Source organism: Salvelinus alpinus, chromosome 17 (assembly GCF_045679555.1).
Source record: "Salvelinus alpinus chromosome 17, SLU_Salpinus.1, whole genome shotgun sequence".
NCBI classification, from domain to species: domain Eukaryota; kingdom Metazoa; phylum Chordata; class Actinopteri; order Salmoniformes; family Salmonidae; genus Salvelinus; species Salvelinus alpinus.
This window is the reverse complement of record NC_092102.1, coordinates 10,749,857-10,768,537: the sequence shown is the minus strand read 5'-3', so window position 1 is coordinate 10,768,537 and position 18,681 is coordinate 10,749,857.

Below are 18,681 nucleotides of genomic sequence, written 5' to 3'. Positions count from 1 at the left end.
TCTCTACACTACACTTGCTTGTTTTGTCACATAAACTGAAATTAGGCAAACTATTAGAATTTTTGCAACCAGGAAATGGCGGAGGGATTTCTGCATAGTGCATTTTTAAATAAAATCAAACTGTATTTAAAGTGCATTTAAAGTTTGATTTGATTTAGTCCTATTCTTTAACTTAGATTGTTGGTTGAAATGGAGATGTGATTTAATTAAAGCCAGACTCAGTGGCACAGATGGAGCTGTCCAAGCAGAAGATGCATCTCTTTCAAAAGTTGATATTTGGTTGCGTTGTCAACCAAGCACAATTCAATATTACTTTTGTAAGACCAAGAATAGCTAAATGTTAAGGCAATCTTACAAACTACTAAACCTTAAAATGAGTAACACATCCATGGCTACATTTTGAGTTTACTATAACAAATGTCTTCTTATGTAATCATAGAAAGTGTGCATGTAGGTCTGTGGAAATCTTCACAATTGCTATAATAATCTGCACATGCATGTAGCCTACTTTAATGTCATCTCAATGACTGCAATCCAGGTCATTTGCTTGTGCTATTAGATCAAGCACAGTGATAACACATTAAGTTGTATAAATAAACAAAATATCTGACATTGTTTTTCCATTTGAACTTTAGTGTGCTAAACCAAAAATCTGACATTGTTTTTCCATTGGAATTTGGTTGAGCTTTTAGATGGTTGAAAGCACAGTGATAACACATTTGGAACAAATTCCTGGCTGTCTTTTTGAGTTAGTTCAAATAGGTTGGAATCTGATTGATCAGCGTACCTACCAAATATTACCCAATTCACAACGTTGAAATGATGTGGTGTGCCCAGTGGGTTGGCTGTTCCTCTTTCCCTATTCTCTGTACTTATTCCACATGGAATTGTTTGATTTATGACCAACATAAGAGGGCTAAAGTTCGGATGAAGTAGGGGGCTAAAGTTTGGATAGAATCCACATCTGAGAGGTGAAGATCCTCTCCTTGTACTCCAGGCTGTGACACACGTTGGTCTGGAAGTTGGTTGAGGCTCTGCAGTCTGATGAGGGCACAGGAAGAGAAGAAGAAGAGCCCACGAAAGAGCGAGCGAGCCAAAGGTCAATGTGTGTGAGAGAGAGAGAAATGAGAAAATGAAATATTAAAATACAAAACCAATACCACATTCACATGTGCATCTTTCTGTGGTGTTGTGAATAAAACATTTAAAAACACAAATTATGAATCAATAAAAAACAACTAACTGGCAGTGACTTTCTTCTGCCGATTTTTTGTTGTTGTTGATATTTATTGAACTGTCCACAAAATAAACGTTTCGATGTAAGGGTCAAACGTGAGAGAGAAGGCCCTAATACGACAATGGGAAATGAGACCAAATGTTATTTCTCATCACAGGAGAGATCAGGTATTTTTCTTATTCATTATGTTTTAAATGGGGGCTAAACTCAGTTTTCCTCCTAATGAAGAAAAAGGGCAATTTGCATCTTGGGGGTGTGGTTTGACACATTTTGTTATGTTTGCTATATCCTACCCTAGCAGTTATTGTTGTTTGTTTCCTCTTCACTCACTGTAGTTGAGTTACCCCAAACAGCCTGAGCCACTGTATTATCTATGACTTTGACTAAAGGAATGATACTTGTGTTTGTGATGCTAACGTTAGCTCACGAATGTGTAAATGTTTGAGTAGGAGAGAAATTTCAGCCACACCCGTTGCTGACAGCTATATAGAATTGAGCACACAGCCACGCAGCCACACACAGACAAACATTGGCAGTAGAATGTCCTTACTGAAGAGCTCTGTGACTTTCAACATGACACCGTCATAGGATGCCACCTTTCCAACAAGTCAGTTCGTCAAATTTCTGCCCTGCTAGAGCTGCCCAGGTCAACTGTAAGTGCTGTTATTGTGAAGTGAAAACGTCTAGGAGCAACAATGACTCAGCCGCCGAAGTGGTAGGTCACACAAGCTCACAGAACGGGACCACAGAATAGTGAAGCGCATAGTGTGTAAATATTGTCTGTCCTCGGTTGCAACTACTGAGTTACAAACTGTCTCTGGAAACTACATCAGCACAAGAACTGTTCGTCGGGAACTTCATGAAATGGGTTTCCATGGCCGAGCAGACGCCAAAGCCTAAGATCACCTTGCGCAATGCCAAGCGTGGAGCAGTGGAAACGCATTCTCTGGAGTCATGAATCATGCTTCAACATCCGGCAGTCCAACAAACAAATCTGGGTTTGGCGGATACCAGGAGAACACTACCTAACCCAATGCATAGTGCCAACTGTAAAGTTTGGTGGAGGAGGAATAACGGTCTGGGGCTGTTTTTCATGGTTCAAGCTAGGCCCCTTAGTTCCAGTGAAGGGAAATCGTAATGCTACTGCATACAATGACATTCTAGACGATTCTGCGCTTCCAACTTTGTGGCAACAGTTTGGGGAAGGCCCTTTCCTGTTTCAGCATGACAATGGCCCGTGCACAAAGGGAGGTCCATACAGAAATGGTTTGTCCAGATCGGTGTGGAAGAACTTGACTGGCCTGCACAGAGCCCTGACCTCAACCCCATCAAACACTTTTGGGCCTAATCGCCCAACATCAGTGCCAGACCTCACTAATTCTCTTGTGGCTGAATGGAAGCAAATCCCCTCAGCAATGTTCTAGAATCAAGTGGAAAGCCTTCCCAGAAGACTGGAGGCTGTTATAGCAGCAAAGGGCGGTCCAGCTCCATATTAATGCTCGTGATTTTGGAATGAGATGTTTGAAGACCAGGTGTCCACATACACTACATGATCAAAAGTATGTTTCGTTCGTTGTCTCATGTCAATCAAACAAGTCCCGAGGGACTGTGTTATAATGACTCAATTGGGTAATTCTGCTGTCTGTAAAGAAATGTAGGTTGATTCTGCAGCTACGATTGGAAAGCGTGGGGCATGCTCCGACCATTTGGGTGCTGCCAGACAGCTGTTCCGTGTTAGGGGGCATGATTGGAATCCAGACCCAACCCTCAAATATTGGTAACATCATTCATTTCCTAAATCTATCAAATCTCTGTTTTGGAAAATGTTGTCTTATAATGACCAATGTTAGTCAATTTCAGGACTAGAATTTATGTTTATGACTACTAACGATGCCACATTTACCATTGTGCTGTCGTGAGAATGATTGTTGAGAAATCTCCACCTAATAGATTCACTGTTGCTATCGAAATCATTCCAAAAGGTAGGTTCAACAGAGCAAATGAAATGTAACCATATCAATCATATATCATCAATTATGCTATTTAGGCATATAGCATTTGGGAAGTCATCAACAGCTATTGTTGAAAATCAGCCCAGGATTCAATTAAGCAATACTACATGAGAAGCCATGTGTTATGACATTTTTATCATGGCTGGTAGACCACCACAGCCATGATAAAAATGTCATAAAATTGTATATTTTTTTATTTCACCTGTATTTAACCAGGTAGGCCAGTTGAGAACAAGTTCTCATTTACAACTGTGACCTGAAATATGGACTTGAGTGTATAATTTATTTTATACAATGGGTTAACTTCTTGACGCTAGGAGGCAGAATTCTTATGTTTGGAAAAATAACATTCCCAATGTAAACGGCCTATTTATCAGGCCCAGATGCTAGAATATGCATACAATTGACAGATTAGGATAGAAAACACTCTAAAATTTCCAAAACTGTCAAAATATTGTCTGTGAGTATAACAGAACTGATTTTGCAGGCGAAAACCTGAGGAAATCCAACCCGGAAGTGCCTCTTATTTTGAAAAATCCCTGTTCCATTGCCTGCCTATCCTCCATTTAAAGGGATATCAACCAGGTTCCTTTTCCAATGGCTTCCACAGGTTGTGAACAGTCTTTAGACATAGTTTCAAGCTTTTATTCTGAAAAATGAGCGAGATTTATCAAATCGCGTCAGTGTCCTTGATTAGTTCTTGTGCGCGAAAGTGGTAGCTCGACATCTTATTTCTGTCTTGTATTGAATACTTTACCCTCCGTTCTAAATATTATCGATTATTTATGTTAAAAACAACCTGAGGATTGCTTATAAAAACGTTTGACATGTTTCTACGAACTTTACGGATACTATTTGGAACTTTCGTCTGCCCTTCATGACCGGAACGAGCCTGTGGATTACTGAACATAACGCGCAAACCAAATGGAGGTTTTTGGATATAAAAATCATCTTTATCGAACAAAAGGAACATTTATTGTGTAACTGGGAGTCTCGTGAGTGCAAACATCCGAAGATCATCTAAGGTAAGCGATTAATTTGATTGCTTTTCTGACTTTCGTGACCAATCTACATTGCTGCTAGGTGTTCGTAAGGTCTTGTCTAGTGATCGACAAACTCACACAAACGCTTGGATTGCTTTCGCTGTAAAGCATATTGACACGACAGGTGGATTAACAACAAGCTAAGCTGTGTTTTGCTATATTGCACTTGTGATTTCATGAATATAAATATTTTTAGCAATTTTGTTTGAATTTGGTGCTCTGCAATTCAGCGGTTGTTGATGACAATTATCCCGCTAAAGGGATCCGTGCGCCAAGAGGTTGTTAACGGCATTAAAAAGCAAGATTATTTCCCAAACCATAATTATTTTTACAAAATGTGACGCTACATTCACTAACACTGGTTGTCAAGTGCAATTGTATGTGCTCACTGGTCGTTAGTTCTATTAGTGTTGACTGCCATGTAAAGCAAAACTACCTAATCGCCGATTGATAGTTCTAGAACTTTGCAGGTCGCTATGGCAAACAAAACTTCCCCCCTTGCTAGCTAGCCAACTAGACAGCTAACACAATCACTTCAGACTGAAGCTGGAAAGAGCAAACTAACTGCGTTTCGATTTACCAACATCAAATAATGATCGACATATTTTCATTAAAAAAGCTATTTTGATAAATATATTTGTACTATTTCATCCTTCCACAAGATATAGTCCCGACACAAATCTAGGGTTGCTAGAGACGCGACCCAGTCGTTCGTTCTTTTTGTTCTGCATCTATGGACGCGACCCAGTCGTTCGTTCTAAATGTTCCATTGCCATACTCACTGGAAACGTTCTTATCCCTTGCTTGCTAGCTAGCCAACTACGGCTACTTTACAGTCACGTCAAAAAGTACAGCCAGAAAAACAGCAAAGTAGCTGCATTTGTTTAAGATGTTTTCTAGTGAAATTTATTTGGATACATCTATAACAATGAGCTAATGAAGCACAATTTCCTCTGGCATAGAAAATGTGCTCCCTCGTTAGGACGCTGTTGTTCTGAGGAGCTAGCCAACAACACAGCTAACATAATCACTTCAAACTGAAGCTGGAAAGACTGCCAACTAGCTGCATTTCATTTGACCTGTTTTCTATTGACATTTCTTTGTATATATCCATAAAAATGCCAGTTTATTCACGATTTCGACTGGCTGAGAAAAGCTGCCTGTCTGTCACATTCATTACTATGGGACAGTTGGAGATCGAATTTCAATATTGAAACAATGTTCCAAATTTCGGAGAGACAGACAGCAAGGTTTATACAGTTCTCCGCTATTGAAAACCAAATGTTAGTCTAAAAGAAATGGGAGATAATGTCTAGATGTTTTTTATAGTGGAGATCAAGTTAATGAATTGCCTGGCTGGGCTGATGAGGCAGTGGATTGCACAGTGAGATGGAACAGAGTAAATAGGCATGTCAACGTCATAGCTTTAACCGGTGGTAACTTGTTTTAACCAATCAGCATCCAGGATTTGACCCAACCGTTGTATAACTAAAAACAGACAATACATATAGGCCTAGGGTTTCAACACTTGGTTGATTAGAAATATATCAATATAATAGCTTCACCTTTACAGTTGAATGAGAAGTCATTGAAAATGTACTCTTTTTGGGTGGATTACTCAATTCCAATTTGACTGACCTCAATTCGAATACCCTGATAAATTTAACGAGCACACTTTCTAAGAACATTTTGAAATAATGTCGTTTTGTTCTGAACAGTCATGTGACTAGGCATGCTATGACCACATCCTGAAGAAACAAGTAACTATCAGTTCTTTGGAAACAGATCCAGCATCAATGACAACAGATATACTTGTATTTTTGGTCACAGTTAATTTCCCCTAAGTTATAAATTGGGCAATGTGTTATATGGTCCTTTTGAAATGGAGCAGGTGATGACTCAAGGCTAGATTGCAATCTTTGCAGTGTGACCTTTTGAGCAGGTGGAACAACGTTTTTCCACTTTTCCCACACATTTCACACTCCCCGAATATGGCGCACACACACACACGAGTACACAATCTCTCACCTTCTGGTCTCTTTCTCCTGGTATAAGCGGAAAACCACAGACTACTTCCTCCAGTGTGTCTAAGGAGAGGCGAATTGATAACAGTGATTAAATCAACATACCGTCAACTAAAGCCCAGGAGGACTTCCCATAAACAAACCAAAACTGAAAATGTTTTGTTATTTGGAATACTGCATTGTCAGAGATGTATCTTACTATTAAATAGAGTTTATGTTGGAGTTCAACTATGTTGAATCTGTTGGGCTAGGTTGGTATACCCTTTAAAAGTAATGCAGATACATATTACATGGGCCCTGTCATTGTTTACAGCACATACACACGACCAGTTGAGAGCTAATACAGGTGTTCTCAAAGTGTGGTCCACAGGTTCTGCAGAGGTACTGTAGTGGGTCCGCGGGCAGATCTCAATATATATACAGTACAATACATAACCAAAAGTATGTAGGACACCTGATGGTCGAATATCTCTCCTGCTATAACAGCCTCTACCTTTCTGGGAAGGCTTTCCACTAGATGTTGGAACATTGCTGCAGGGACTTGAAACAGGAAAGGGCCTTCCCCAAACTGTTGCCACAAAGTTGGAAGCACAGAATCATCTAGAATGTCATCGTATGCTGTAGCGTTAAGATTTCCCTTCTGGAACTAAGGGGCCTAGCCCGAATCATGAAAACAGCCCAATACCATTTGTGGAAAAGGCCCATGGAGTTGGTGGAATCGCCCTTTAATTCATGGCCACTTGCGCAACTGGGACAGAGAGCTTTAATTAGGTCAGCTGGAAAAGTCTGACAGCTCTCAACTCATTAAAAAGAGGAAATAGCCACCGCCCGACCTCGCTGCTTTCTCTCCCCTAATGTGTGCTTCCGCTAATCAACGTAAGCACATAGAATCAGTTCTCTTTCATCTGAACTATCTGCTGCGATCGGGAGAGCGGGCCATCAGTTATTGTTTATAGTAAATACCACAGAGCGCGGCTTGGAGCGCACGCTTCAAACCTATTGTGTAATATCAATGGGCAATGATCACGGCCCTACGGATCATCACCGGACAATTATTCCATTTACATGTGGTTAAAATTTAACAAAATGACATGTACATATGAAGAAGCTAGAGTGGAAGCTAGAGTGGAAACCGGTCGCATTCCGCTTCGCTCCTCAGGTAGTATCACATTTTCACATTCTCATTTCATTTCATTACAGTACAACGGTTTGATTTGTTTAATCTTAGCTAGCTACTTAGCCGTCTTTGTATCAAAGATAATTGCGTAGCTAGCCAGCTATTCTTCGTTCTTTTAACGTAACTTTTAACGTAACGTAGTCAACACTGCTACCTAGCCAGCTTCGCTACCTTCCGCTTCGCTCCTCAGGTAGTATCACATTTTCACATTCTCATTTCATTTCATTACAGTACAACGGTTTGATTTGTTTAATCTTAGCTAGCTACTTAGCCGTCTTTGTATCAAAGATAATTGCGTAGCTAGCCAGCTATTCTTCGTTCTTTTAACGTAACTTTTAACGTAACGTAGTCAACACTGCTACCTAGCCAGCTAGCCACCGAACAGCAACACTGTAGTAACTATTACATTCAACGGAACGACTCGATTAGTGTAGTGTTAGCTAGCTACATAGTTGTCTTTGCTGTCTTTGTTTCTAAGATAACTGCGTAGTTTAGACTAATTCGGTTAGCTAGCCAGCTATTTTTCGTCCTTTTAACGTAACGTAACGTAGTCAACACTGCTCGCTAGCCAGCTAGCCACCGAATAGCAACACTGTAGAAACTATTACATTCAACGGATCAACGGAACGATTGATTAGTGTAGTGTTAGCTAGCTACATAGTTGTCTTTGCTGTCCTTGTATCTAAGACAATTGTGTAGTTTATACTAATTAACGAGCCAGTTACCGAGGTTACATAGCTAGCTACCGAGGTTACCTAGCCAGCGACACTCTCAAACAAAGTCAACAACGCAGCCACTGCTAGCTAGCCCACTTCCGCAGTACTGTATCATTTTAATAATTTTGGTCAATAAGATTTCTGCAACGCAAGCTTAACTTTCTGAACATTCGAGACGTGTAGTTCACGTGTCATTCCAATCCCCTTTGCATTAGCGTAGCCTCTTCTGTAGCCTGTCAACTATGTGTCTGTCTATCCCTGTTCTCTCCTCTCTGCACAGACCATACAAACGCTTCACACCGCGTGGCCGCGGCCACCCTAACCTGGTGGTCCCAGCGCGCACCACCCACGTGGAGTCCCAGGTCTCCGGCAGCCTCTGGAACTGCCGATCTGCGGCCAACAAGGCAGAGTTCATCTCAGCCTATGCTTCCCTCCAGTCCCTCGACTTCTTGGCACTGACGGAAACATGGATCACCACAGATAACACTGCTACTCCTACTGCTCTCTCCTCGTCTGCCCACGTGTTCTCGCACACCCCGAGAGCTTCTGGTCAGCGGGGTGGCGGCACCGGGATCCTCATCTCTCCCAAGTGGTCTTTCTCCCTTTCTCCCCTTACCCATCTGTCTATCGCCTCCTTTGAATTCCATGCTGTCACAGTTACCAGCCCTTTCAAGCTTAACCTCCTTATCATTTATCGCCCTCCAGGTTCCCTTGGAGAGTTCATCAATGAGCTTGATGCCCTGATAAGCTCCTTTCCTGAGGACGGCTCACCTCTCACAGTTCTGGGTGACTTTAACCTCCCCACGTCTACCTTTGACTCATTCCTCTCTGCCTCCTTCTTTCCACTCCTCTCCTCTTTTGACCTCACCCTCTCACCTTCCCCCCCTACTCACAAGGCAGGCAATACGCTCGACCTCATCTTTACTAGATGCTGTTCTTCCACTAACCTCATTGCAACTCCCCTCCAAGTCTCCGACCACTACCTTGTATCCTTTTCCCTCTCGCTCTCATCCATCACTTCCCACACTGCCCCTACTCGGATGGTATCGCGCCGTCCCAACCTTCGCTCTCTCTCCCCCGCTACTCTCTCCTCTTCCATCCTATCATCTCTTCCCTCTGCTCAAACCTTCTCCAACCTATCTCCTGATTCTGCCTCCTCAACCCTCCTCTCCTCCCTTTCTGCATCCTTTGACTCTCTATGTCCCCTATCCTCCAGGCCGGCTCGGTCCTCCCCTCCTGCTCCGTGGCTCGACGACTCATTGCGAGCTCACAGAACAGGGCTCCGGGCAGCCGAGCGGAAATGGAGGAAAACTCGCCTCCCTGCGGACCTGGCATCCTTTCACTCCCTCCTCTCTACATTTTCCTCTTCTGTCTCTGCTGCTAAAGCCACTTTCTACCACTCTAAATTCCAAGCATCTGCCTCTAACCCTAGGAAGCTCTTTGCCACCTTCTCCTCCCTCCTGAATCCTCCTCCCCCTCCTCCCCCCTCCTCCCTCTCTGCAGATGACTTCGTCAACCATTTTGAAAAGAAGGTCGACGACATCCGATCCTCGTTTGCTAAGTCAAACGACACCGCTGGTTCTGCTCACACTGCCCTACCCTGTGCTCTGACCTCTTTCTCCCCTCTCTCTCCAGATGAAATCTCGCGTCTTGTGACGGCCGGCCGCCCAACAACCTGCCCGCTTGACCCTATCCCCTCCTCTCTTCTCCAGACCATTTCCGGAGACCTTCTCCCTTACCTCACCTCGCTCATCAACTCATCCTTGACCGCTGGCTACGTCCCTTCCGTCTTCAAGAGAGCGAGAGTTGCACCCCTGCTGAAAAAACCTACACTCGATCCCTCCGATGTCAACAACTACAGACCAGTATCCCTTCTTTCTTTTCTCTCCAAAACTCTCGAACGTGCCGTCCTTGGCCAGCTCTCCCGCTATCTCTCTCAGAATGACCTTCTTGATCCAAATCAGTCAGGTTTCAAGACTAGTCATTCAACTGAGACTGCTCTTCTCTGTATCACGGAGGCGCTCCGCACTGCTAAAGCTAACTCTCTCTCCTCTGCTCTCATCCTCCTAGACCTATCGGCTGCCTTCGATACTGTGAACCATCAGATCCTCCTCTCCACCCTCTCCGAGTTGGGCATCTCCGGCGCGGCCCACGCTTGGATTGCGTCCTACCTGACAGGTCGCTCCTACCAGGTGGCGTGGCGAGAATCTGTCTCCTCACCACGTGCTCTCACCACCGGTGTCCCCCAGGGCTCTGTTCTAGGCCCTCTCCTATTCTCGCTATACACCAAGTCACTTGGCTCTGTCATAACCTCACATGGTCTCTCCTATCATTGCTATGCAGACGACACACAATTAATCTTCTCCTTTCCCCCTTCTGATGACCAGGTGGCGAATCGCATCTCTGCATGTCTGGCAGACATATCAGTGTGGATGACGGACCACCACCTCAAGCTGAACCTCGGCAAGACGGAGCTGCTCTTCCTCCCGGGGAAGGACTGCCCGTTCCATGATCTCGCCATCACGGTTGACAACTCCATTGTGTCCTCCTCCCAGAGCGCTAAGAACCTTGGCGTGATCCTGGACAACACCCTGTCGTTCTCAACTAACATCAAGGCGGTGGCCCGTTCCTGTAGGTTCATGCTCTACAACATCCGCAGAGTACGACCCTGCCTCACACAGGAAGCGGCGCAGGTCCTAATCCAGGCACTTGTCATCTCCCGTCTGGATTACTGCAACTCGCTGTTGGCTGGGCTCCCTGCCTGTGCCATTAAACCCCTACAACTCATCCAGAACGCCGCAGCCCGTCTGGTGTTCAACCTTCCCAAGTTCTCTCACGTCACCCCGCTCCTCCGCTCTCTCCACTGGCTTCCAGTTGAAGCTCGCATCCGCTACAAGACCATGGTGCTTGCCTACGGAGCTGTGAGGGGAACGGCACCTCAGTACCTTCAGGCTCTGATCAGGCCCTACACCCAAACAAGGGCACTGCGTTCATCCACCTCTGGCCTGCTCGCCTCCCTACCACTGAGGAAGTACAGTTCCCGCTCAGCCCAGTCAAAACTGTTCGCTGCTCTGGCACCCCAATGGTGGAACAAACTCCCTCACGACGCCAGGACAGCGGAGTCAATCACCACCTTCCGGAGACACCTGAAACCCCACCTCTTCAAGGAATACCTAGGATAGGATAAAGTAATCCTTCTGACCCCCCCCCCCCCCCCTTAAAAGATTTAGATGCACTATTGTAAAGTGGTTGTTCCACTGGATGTCATAAGGTGAATGCACCAATTTGTAAGTCGCTCTGGATAAGAGCGTCTGCTAAATGACTTAAATGTAAATGTAAGACAAACATGAAACTATGAAACGTAATTATTATTTGCTAAATTGATAATCCTGAAATAAAACTGAGATTATAGATTGAATAATTGATAACTGATTGATGTATTTGCATTATCATGATTATGATAAACGGTTATGATCCTAAACGACTCATGTTTCATATTGAACAGAACTGTTGAATTACTTCATTATGTTAATAATGAGAATGATTGTTGTTATGATTTTACTTTTGTGATTATGAATTTGATTTGATACATGTTATTCTTGTTTACGTGCTATAGACTTGCTTACGTGCCGCTGTGCGGTTTGTTGCTAACCTTACTTTGTTACCTGCCAACTTTAGTTTTTACTTTTGAATTAACGTTTATATTTTTAGTTTTTCCCTAACTCGACTTTTTTCATTCATCTTTTTCATGCCTTCTAATTGCAGTCGCTGTACTCATAATATACAGGAGAACGATCGCCTTATGGCGAGGATAGCTGTGCTGCAAGCCCAGCTTCAGAGGCAGTTGTTAGGCAAGGGTAATTTAAGTGTAGGAAAGGATGAAACAGCGTCTGTGCCACCAGTAAGTACAGATAGTAGTATAAATCCCCTCGCACAGTCCCTGCAGCCGGACAATTTTCTCATGGCTTCTGGAAGGAAATGCTGTAGGAATGCTCAAATCAAATCAAATTTATTTATATAGCCCTTCGTACATCAGCTGATATCTCAAAGTGCTGTACAGAAACCCAGCCTAAAACCCCAAACAGCAAGCAATGCAGGTGTAGAAGCATGGTGGCTAGGAAAAACTCCCTAGAAAGGCCAAAACCTAGGAAGAAACCTAGAGAGGAACCAGGCTATGAGGGGTGGCCAGTCCTCTTCTGGCTGTGCCGGGTGGAGATTATAACAGAACATGGCCAAGATGTTCAAATGTTCATAAATGACCAGCATGGTCAAATAATAATAATCACAGTAGTTGTCGAGGGTGCAGCAAGTCAGCACCTCAGGAGTAAATGTCAGTTGGCTTTTCATAGCCGATCATTAAGAGTATCTCTACCGCTCCTGCGGTCTCTAGAGAGTTGAAAACAGCAGGTCTGGGACAGGTAGCACGTCCGGTGAACAGGTCAGGGTTCCATAGCCGCAGGCAGAACAGTTGAAACTGGAGCAGCAGCACGGCCAGGTGGACTGGGGACAACTGGTCTAATGAAACCAAGATTGAACTCTTTGGCCTGAATGCCAAGTGTCACATCTGGAGGAAACCTGGCACCATCCCTATGGTGAAGTATGGTGGTGGCAGCATCATGCTGTGTGGATGTTTTTCAGCAGCAGGGACTGGGAGACTAGTCAGGATCAAGGGAAAGATGAACGGAGCAAAGTACAGAGAGATTCTTGATGAAAACCTGCTCTGGAGCGCTCAGGACCTCAGACTGGGGCAAGGTTTACCTTCCAACAGGACAACAATCCTAAGCACGCAGCCAAGACAACGCAGGAGTGGCTTCGGGACAAGTCTCTGAATGTTCTTGAGTGGCCCAGCCAGGGCCCGGACTTGAACCCGATCGAACATCTCTGGAGAGCCCTAAAAATAGCTGTGCAGCGATGCTCCCCATCCAACCTGACAGATCTTGAGAGGATCTGCAGAGAATAATTGGAGAAACTGCCCAAATACAGGTGTGACAAGCTTGTAGCATCATACTCAAGAAGACTTGAGGCTGTAATCGCTGCCAAAGGTGCTTTAACAATGTACTGAATAAAGGGTCTGATTACTTATGTAAATGTAATATTTCAGTTTTTTTTTTACAGTTGCAAAAAATTTTACTTCTGGATCGGAGTCAATTAAGGTGGGTTTGAGGCCATGTTTCACAACAGCTTCCAATTCTAGTTCAGTTTTGATTTGGCGTAGAAGAGGTGATGTGGCAGTTCTAACTTTTGTCAAGGGTTGACCAGGTCTCTCTTTTCCTGTGCGGGTAGCAGCCTCTTCTTTAAGAGCCTGACTGATCTGGGCAAGATTAATAATCACCGCATCCAGTCCAACTACCTCACATTTACTGACAGTGCTTGTTGACACAATCTTCCCGTCAATATAAAAGCTGAGGTTCTCTGAGATGTTACTAGAGATATTCAGCATATATTGCTCCTCTTGGTCCCCTACATTCTTAAGAAATGCTATTGAGCTCGTGTTGGAGGGGTCGTGTTGAGATGTAATAGGAGTTAGCTTCAGAGGTTTTGCCTCCTGCAACAGAGGGGCTTCCTTACCTTTGAGCCACAGGTGGCGCTCGTGGATCCTGCACTGATGTTGTTGTATGTTTGTATGCAAACCAAAAACCTTTTTACATTACTTGCAAGTGTGACCACCCTGCAAATTATCTATGTTCATGTGATGTGGATGCCTGTTCTCCCTCTGTCAAAACAGAGGCACTGGAGCTACTGGGAGAAGAAACACGTTCTGGACCGTCACTCTGAGGGGAAGAACTTAAAGGGCCCACAGGCTTTATTAAAGATCCAGGCCTTGCCTTAGCATTTTTGCGTCTCCTCTCATGCCGTCGCCGGCCAATCTTAGAGCCAAAGGACTTGATGCAGTACTTACACTTGAATATGTGTGCATGGTGATTAGCAAATGTGTTCTAAGACTTCCTTGCTGGTAAAATGTCTCTCACAGAATTGGCAGGCAAATAAGTCCTGGAGCTCTACATTAGGGTTGTGGTCAGGATCCTGTAGGATCTCAGGGATTGTCGAACGGTAGACCAATTCTAAATCCTGCTTCAGACCACAGCCTTTGGCCTTAGGTTTTTGGCAACTCGTGTTTGAATCTGCCAGATCATCAGTTTCCATGGGCTTAAAATAAAGATTGCAGTGACTTTCCTCTGGCTCCTTCTCCCCATCTCCTCCTCCTCCACATTTTCATCATCCCTCAATTCTGAAATGTATAAAGTGTGAAAGTTGTCCATGGCCTTGGGAAGCTGCATTCCCTTTTCTGTGACACAGAAACTTTGTGCAGGGATCGACAGGAGGGAGAACATATATACAAATTAAGATCCTGTAATTTAATATCTATTCAGACTAAGGGCCCCATATTGACAGTGCAAATATATCACACTAGTCAGGACTCAACATTTCCACTTGCCTGTTGGCCCGACAATGTCTTCTGAACATCGGGCCAGTTAATCAATCTTTCCAATGGCCCGCTCAGACCAGTACACTTTTAAAACTGCACAACAGAAAACAAATATTTAAGGGACAATCTGGGAATGGTGCTCTGAACAAATTAAGGGAATCATTCACAAACATTGGCACATTCTAAGATCCGATGACAGTATCGGTAAGGTTTTCGGACCTGCCCTCTTTTGTATTCTCGTCGGGCAGAAATCTCTGGGATCAATTGGTAAACTCTGATTTACCAACCCAGAATACCCCTGCACAATGTCTATTTGCAACTCTACAGGATGAAAACTAGAAGTATAATGGCTGTACTCAAACCAATGGCACTTACAAATGTACAGTTGAAGTCTGAACTTTACATACACTTATGTTGGAGTCATTAAAACTCGCTTTTCAACATCTCCACAAATTTCTTGTTAACAAACTATAGTTTTGGCAAGTCGGTTAGGACATCTACTTTGTGCATGACACAAGTCATTTTTCCAACAATTGTTTACAGACAGATTATTTCACTTATAATTCACTGTATCACAATTCCAGTGGGTCAGAAGTTTACATACACTAAGTTGACTGTGCCTTTTAAACAGCTTGGAAAATTCCAGAAAATTATGTCATGACTAATTGACATCATTTGAGTCCATTGGAGGTGTACCTGTGGATGTATTTCAAGGCCTACCTTGGGAGCAATTTCCAAACACCTGAAGGTACCACGTTCATCTGTACAAACAATAATACGCAAGCATAAACACCATGGGACCAAGCGGGCGTCATACCGCTCAGGAAGGAAACACGTTCTGTCTCCTAGAGATGAACGTAATTTGGTGTGAAAAGTGCAAATCAATCTCAGAACAACAGCAAAGGACCTTGTGAAGATGCTGGAGAAAACAGGTACAAAAATATCTATATCCACAGTAAAACGAGTCCTATATCGACATAACCTGAAAGGCCGCTCAGCAAGGAAGAAGCCACGGCTCCAAAACCGCCATAAAAAATCCAGACTACGGTTTGCAACTGCACATGGGGACAAAGATCGTACTTTTTGAAGAAATGTCCTCTGGTCTGATGAAACAAAAATAGAACTGTTTGGGCATAATGACCATCGTTATGTTTTGAGGAAAAAGGGGGATGCTTGCAAGCCGGAGAACACCATCCCAACCGTGAATCACGGAGGTGGCAGCATCATGTTGTGGGGGTGCTTTGCTGCAGGAGGGACTGGTGCACTTCACAAAATAGATGGTATATTGAGGAAGGAACATTTTTGGGATATATTGAAGCAACATCTCAAGACATCAGTCAGGAAGTTAAAGCTTGGTCGGAAATGGGTCTTCCAAATAGAAAAGGACCCCAAGCATACTTCCTAAGTTGTGGCAAAATGGCTTAAGGAAAACAAAGTCAAGGTATTGGAGTGGCCATCACAAAGCCCTGACCTCAATCCTATAGAACATTTGTGGGCAGAACTGAAATAGCGTTTGCGAGCAAGGAGGCCTACAAACCTGACTCAGTTACACCAGGTCTATCAGGCGGAATGGGCCAAAATTCACCCAACTTATTGTGTGAAGCTTGTGGAAGGCTATCTGAAACGTTTGACCCAAAACAATTTAAAGGAAATGCTACCAAATACTAACAGAGTGTATGTAAACTTCTGACCCACTGGGAATGTGATGAAATAAAAATATGAAATAAATCACTCCCTACTATTATTCTGTAATTTCACATTCTTAAAATAAAGTGGTGATCCTAACTGACCTAAGACAGGGAATTTTTACTAGGATTAAATGTCAGGAATTGTGAAAAACTGAGTTTAAATGTATTTGGCTAAGGTGTATGTAAACTTCCGGCTACAACTGTAGATCCTTTAAACACCCCCAAGCAGGGAAACGTATCCCAATCAAAGGCGTTATCACGTGCTCCACTAGGGCAGTTATTTATAACTTATAACTTGTCCTTGTGGTAAAAATGATGTGGGTAAAACGAAGCGCGAATTAAAAATATTAATCTCGGAGCATCAGAGCACCATTAGGTGCAAAAACTCGACGTACCCAGTTGCGGCCCACTTTTTGGAAGCGAACCACTCGATTTCATCCCTATGTTATATCGGCATCGAACATGTCACCCTCCCTAGGAGAGGGGGTGACCTCAAAAATATATTGTTAAAACGAGAGGCTGTCTGGATCTTTCATTTAAAGACCATTGCTCCCCTCGGTCTCAACGTAGACTTTGATCTGAAGCCATTCTTGTGATTTCGCTATTAATTGTAAATGTTTGTAGGCCTATGTCGCCAAATTGTATCTATGATCGCATGCTATCCACTCATGTTTTTTGTATGTTCTATTTATAATTGAAAATTAACCAATGATATCAAGCCACACCCAGCCATGATTACAGACACCTGTGTGTGTCATTTGACACTATACAAACTAGTGTGTGTCATTATCAGGACAAGACCCAGATGCAGACAGTTCAAATCATAGATGTTTATTTACAAAACAGGGGGCTGGCAAACAACAGGTCAAGGGCAGGCATAGGTCAGTAATCTAGGGAAGTGTCAGTAAGGTACAGAACGGCAGGCAGGCAGAGGTCAATGTCAGGACGGTACAGAGCGGCAGGCAGGCTCAGGGCAGGTAGAATGGCCAAAACCAGGAGGACTAGAAAACAGCAACTATAGACACTCAAACACAGGATAACATAATGGTAGGATTTGACAAGACAAACTAGCATTAGACCAACAGAAAACACAGGTATAAATACACAGGAGATAATGGGGACAAATGGGAGACACCTGGTGGGGGAGGAGACAAGCACAAGACAGGTGAAACAGATCAGGGTGTGACAATTATACCCTAATGAAGACAGCTTGTCTGTCAAAACATTGGTTATTATTGCATCTGAGCTCCTAGAATGTGCAGTTCTCCTCTTCTTTTTCAAGCAATCTGGGAATGGTACTGTACATATATTTTGGGACTTTAAATTATATAGCCATTGATCCTTGAAATATATAACTTATGAATGCCTAATAAGCTTAGTACAACTATAACTTCAAAACATGGTTAACTACAATTTTTATGTTATGGATGGTGAGTCCTTGCATCTATAGCTCAGCCTATGCATTTGAGTGGTTGCATTTCTCCAGCCCCATCCCTCAGCTGTTAACTGCTTTGTTTATGTGTGACTCCCATATTTCCACTTTAATCTTTCACAATCTTCCTGAAACAAATGAGGATCTGTTGAGGTGCAAACTTGGCTTGGAAAATTGCCTAATGTTACTTGTACTAAACATGAATCTCTCACTGAATGGGATGTGTGAGATAGTGATCAGCAGTAGTTCAGGTCTTTGGGTGTTAGTTACTGGTTATTTGGATGTATCAGGATTGGGTGAAGATGTTGCTTAAACTGCTTCACTTCGAGTTCTTTGTGCATGTGCCCACACGGATTGGGTGGGGCCTTTGGCTGAGAGTTTCCTTTTGAAGTTTCCATTCTCACAAACTGCCTGAACTCTTTCTAAGTATAGACCCACAAGTTAATCATGCAGTTAACCAAATTATGCAAGATTTTCCTTCCGGGTTAACCAAGAATGAAACAAGAGATGAATCAAACATGAATGGCTGTAAGTCTGACGCACAATACTTGGTTGTTATGCATCAGCGAGTCCTGGGCAATTCCACGGTAACAGAATGATGCTGAAACTCTGATTTTCACTTTAAAAGTATGCCAAACAAAATCCATTGATTCAAAGTTAAACAAACCATACAACTCTATGCACAAGGACTACTTTAAAGTTTAACAGAAACTATACTATACTATTTGACTATACTATTGATGGATTCAAGGTCGTTTTTAATTGTTCTCAGATTCTCAATTTGTCAGTGTCAAAGTAGCTTGTCATTTCGAATGTCATGATATGCATGTAATGCTTTATTATAATGGGGATTTTTTTTATCATGCTTTCTCATCCTTTCGCGCTCACTTTTTGTACTGGCACGTCTCAATTTACAAATGAAGCA